A 5,166-nucleotide genomic window follows, 5' to 3' on the forward strand; every position below is an offset into this window, starting at 1 on the left:
TGACCCTTGAGTCTGCAGAACCCAAGGGAAAGAAAAGGGCTAGGTGGCAAATGGTAAAACCAAGGTTGGGCATTGCTGGAAAAGCTTTAATCAAGGCGAAATATCAAGGGGTTCCCATTATAACCCAACTGCGTAAGGAACGCAAAATCCGGGAACATAACACCGATATGACGGAAACTAGGGCGGCAAGGGTGGAACAAAACACTAGGCGAGAGGCCGAGCCTTCCACCCTTTACCAAGTATATAGATGCATTAAGATAACATAGCAATATAATGATATCCCAACAATTAAATAAAAGATGTCCCAACAAGGAACGGCCTCCAATCTTCACCTGCAACTAGCAACGCTATAAGAGGGGCTGAGCAAAGCGGTAACATATCCAATCAACGGTTTGCTAGGACATGGTGGGTTAGTGGTTGACATGGCAATTGGGAGACTGACAAGCAAATGGTAGGCATCGTAGCATTGGCATAGCAAAGAGCGGGTAAACTAGCATAGCAAAGATAGTAGTGATTTCGAGGGTATGATCATCTTGCCTGCATAGTTGTCAGAGTTGACTGGATCCTCACAAGCAAACTCAACGGGCTCCTCGGTAGCGAACTCGTCTCCCGGCTCTACCCAACAAGACAAACAAGCAACAAGGATACAATCAACCACGCGCAAACTCAATCAACACGATGCAAAGATGATATGCTATGCGGGATGCAAAATGCAAGATATGACAGGAAAAGCATGAACCTGGCCTCAACTTGGAATTCCAATGGTGCCACTGGAAAGATGAGATGAAATCGCTTGAAAACGATATAAAGAACGCCGGAATCGGAGTTACGGTTTGGAAATGGCAAGCGTTTCAAAAATGACACCGGTCTATGATTTACAGCAAGTAGGCATCTAAATGCAATGAGATGAACATACTACAGCCACCAAACATGACAACAAAATACATGGCAGGGATGCACACAAGATGCTTAACAAAAGTCTAGCACTGAGCTACGGCCAAATCATCCATTATGAAGTTCAAACAAGCATGGCAAAAACGCAAATGCAAAACAGATCTCAGACTTAGTGAAATTAACACTTATCTGAAATTTCAGATCACGAAGCCCTCTTCGGAGCAGCAAAACAACATGATACATGACCTGATTAAGACAAGTAAGAACATGGCCTGGAGCTACTCGACAAGCTTAACAAAAGACCCAAAGTGACCCGGGGCCAAAAGGGTTCACAAAATATACTAACGGGCACACGAACATAGCTAAAACACAATCAGTTTTCAGACTTAGTGAAAACTGAGACATGCTGAAATATAACTCACGAAGGCATGTAAACGAGCTCGATGCACTCACTACGGTGCAAGTCATGACAAGGCAAGCATACATCCATTAAGAAGGCACAAAATGCTACCTAGACATGGCAAGAACAAAGGCATAGCACGCACGGATCAACTACAATAACATCGGCAAAATCGCAAATGAGTTGACGATCTGCCTAGATTCACAACAAAGCAAAAGTAGAGCTCGATTGACTCAAGCTAGGGTGCTCCATAATTGCAAACAAAGACATGGATGGATAGAGCATAACAAGATTAACAAAACTTCTTTACTGATCATCCTCAAAAGAGGCACGAATCACTAGGAAACAAGCTGAACATATGGCATCATGAACTAAATAATCCCAGACTTAGTGAAAACTACTAAGTCCCTGAAAAACAGATTTACCGGGTGCCTCACTTTGCAAGCTTGCACAAGTCACCACACACATCCTAAAAATGCATGGGTTGCACCTCTGGATAGATGACAAAATGCTTAACAAAACATATGAAGGACTCACAGGCATAGCATGCACACAACAATCATGGCAAAAATGACAAAAGGCTAAGATGAACTAGCAGATCTGACAATTAACTCACGAAGCCTCCTTCTAACAGCATTTCGGGCATCAAGATGAACTCAAATGAAAACGATGCAATGGAGTCAAATGATGAACTCGTCGAGTCGAACTGTTTGATATACTATAAGCCCAAAACGGAGCTACGGATGCGGAGATATCACAGGTTAAAGTAGGCATAAAAATTAGGATTTCTGAGGAAAAAGTCAACCGTTCGGGATCCAGATCCAGATCTGGCACGGATAACGAGGACGGCCGGATTCAGTGTTCACACTGGAGTTCTCGCCGGAGACGGAGGAGACCGGCCAGAGTGGAAGAAGACCGGGGCGTGGGGCGGCGGTGGTGGCCGCGGGGGAGGCGCCGCCGTGGAGGGAGTCGGCGGGGACGCGGTGGTCGCGGGCGGCTCGGGCGGCGGCCGGGCCGGGCGGCGGGCGGCGGCGCGCGCCGGTGATGCGGCGAGGCGGCGGAGAGGCGGCTGGCGTCGGGGCTGGGGAAGACGGCCGGGAGCCCGCGGGGCGGCGGCGGCCTCGCGCGGGCCGGGGAGGGCTCGCTGCGGGACTCCCAGGCCGGCGGCGCGCGGAGTGGCGGTGACAGGTGGCGGTTGGTGAGTGGCGGCGGGGTGGATCGGACGTTGTCCGGCGCGGGCCGGACACGTCCGGTGCGGCGGAGATCTTTTTTTTTTAGGGTTGGACGGGGAAAGATCCGAGATTTGGAAAGGGGTGTATATATAGGCATAGGGGGAGCTAGGAGAGTCCAAATGAGGTGCGGTTTTCGGCCACGCGATTGTGATCAAACGCTCTAGGACATGGAGCAGAGTTTGGTGGGTTTTGGGCCAAATTGGAGGGGTGTTGGGCTGCAACACACACGAGGCCTTTTCGGTCCCTCGATTAACCGTTGGTGTATCAAACGAAGTCCAAATGCTACGAAACTTGACAGGCGGTCTACTGGTAGTAAACCAAGGCCGTTTGGTAAGTCTTGGTCCAAACCGGAATGTTTAATCCCCACACACGAAAGAAAGCTAGAAATAGCCACCAGAGGAGAACGAAGCGCCGGAATGCAAAACGGACAACGGGGAAAATGCTTGAATGCATGAGATGAACACGTATGCAAATGCAATGAAAATGATGACATGATATGAGATGCATGACAACGACAACAACACACGGAGACAAAAAACCCGAACCCGATAAAATAAAATAACTTAACGTTGGTAACGACAAGAGTTGGAGTACAAATAGGGAAAGTTACATCCGGGGTGTTACAGCCGTCCACCAAATGTGATCGCGTGGTCGTACTGCCGGTGTGGTGGCAGCTTCTTGGGTTCGCCAAACACATCGGCGAAGTCGTCGAGTACCACTTAAATGGCTGGAGGAGGAGGTTTGTCCGGGCCCGTGACTGGCGCGCTCCAGTCCACGACCGCCATGTACCAGATGTCATTCCCAGCATGCCACTTCGCGAACTGGTCTGGCTCGATGTAGTCGATGTTGGTGGTCGTGCCCTTTGGTCGAACACCTTGCAACTTCACGGTCTCGCCCTAGTGCGCGAAGGAGATGGTCTTCTCCAACCAGTGGCAGTTCATCGGGCTGTTCTGCTCCAGCCAGTCCATGCCCAACACGTCGTCGTAGGCGCCGGGCGCCAGTTGCCGTATGTCCGTAGAGAAGGTGTGCCCCTGACACCACCACTGGACAGCCGGAATCATGCTGTCGCACACCAGGCGCTCTCCGTTTGCGACGCGTACCTCCACGGGCGGCAAGGGCGTGCTCGTGGCCTTGATGCGTTCCGCAAACACCTGGGAGATGAAGCTATGTGTGCTTCCGGAGTCGACGAGTAGCAACATTACTTGGTTCCCCACCATGGCGCGAAGGCGAATTGTGCGCGGCGAGTCCCCACCCGAGACCGCGTGCGTGGAGATGAGGCAGCACTCTGGGGCGGGCTGTTCGGGTGCAGGCGCGTCCAGTAAATCGAGTGCGTGCACTGCATCGACAGTGAGCACCTCGCCGTACTCGCCCACCTGGATGGTGAGCAACTGCGTCTGTTGCTTGCAACGGTGCTCGCGGGAGTACCGGTCGCCACACTTAAAACAGAGCCCGTTGGCTCGCCTGAAGTCGTGGAGTTGGCGCTCGCGGGTGAACTCGTCGTTGGCCGGCCGTGCCGCTGCTGCCGCTGCTGGTGGTCGGGGAGGAATCACAGCGGGCAGAGGCGGGGGACGTCCTGCCGGAATCGGTCCAAGACGCGGGCGACGAACGTCGTTTTCCTCCTCCTGGATGCGGGCGAGCACCGCGGCGTGCGTGATGCTGGACGGGGCCTGCAGGCGCACAGCAGCGCGCAGATCGTCCCGAAGGCCGAGGAGGAACTGGGTGACGAAGAAACGCGGGCTCAAGGAGGCGTCGAGAGCGAGCAGATGGTACATGTGTGTTTCGAACGCTGCACGGTACTCTGCCACCGTGCCGGTCTGCCGGAGTTGCAGCAACTGATGCATCTCCAACTCGAACTCCTCCGCTCCGAATTCTTCGCGGATCGCGGCACAGAAGGCGTCCCACCCGAGCGCGCGATGAGCTTGTCGATACGCTTGAAGCCAGTGCGTTGCGTGTCCTTCGATGTAGAGCGTCGCCGTGGTCACCCAGTTGTGTGGCGGAACGTGGTACAAGTCGAAGTAGGCGACGCAGCAATCGATCCACAGGTACGGGGCCGAGTCGTCGAACCGTGGGAAGTCGTGCTTGGGTGGCTTGGTGAAGTGCTCGTCGTGCCGCGGCGCCTCGAGGTCGTGGTGACCTGCAGCGAGATCGCCGGGCCGGGGACCGTCGACGTGGCCTCCGCCGTGTCGTAGTGGAAGAAGCGGCGGCCCGTTGTTGACGAGGCGAGGCTGATGCGTGTGCAGGTCCATCGGAGCTGCTGAGGAGCCCGTCAGGAGGCCGCCCCGTGGTGTGATCGGAGGCCGGCCGCGCAGAGAGGTCCCGGGTGGTGGTGCGGTCTCGCGCTGCTGACGGACCTCGTCGACGTCGGCTTGTGTCAGATCCACTTGCCGGCGCAGATGAGCTAGATCGGCAGAGACCTGCTTGTTGAAGGCGATCTGCGCCTCCGCCTGCTTGTCGCTGGTGAGCTTGGTCTCGTTGAAGCGGGTGAGCGGGGATGAGATCATGGATTTGAGCTCCTCTGATGATTCCGACATGGCGAGAAGGATGAACTTGGTCTGCACGGAAGGCTTGGACGAGGGCGCCGTGTCCGCGCGATCGATCTAACCCTGCTTGGGATTTCGCGTCGATCTGCCGAAGCAATTC

General features: G+C 54.2%; 1 pseudogene; it reads right to left on the bottom strand.

The window, feature by feature from the left end:
• The window catches only part of LOC119349919, a 17,899-nt pseudogene extending 12,842 nt beyond the window's left edge, over nucleotides 1-5,057 (bottom strand).
• Between the last annotated feature and the right edge of the window lie 109 nt (nucleotides 5,058-5,166).

Source organism: Triticum dicoccoides, chromosome 1A (assembly GCF_002162155.2).
Source record: "Triticum dicoccoides isolate Atlit2015 ecotype Zavitan chromosome 1A, WEW_v2.0, whole genome shotgun sequence".
NCBI classification, from domain to species: domain Eukaryota; kingdom Viridiplantae; phylum Streptophyta; class Magnoliopsida; order Poales; family Poaceae; genus Triticum; species Triticum dicoccoides.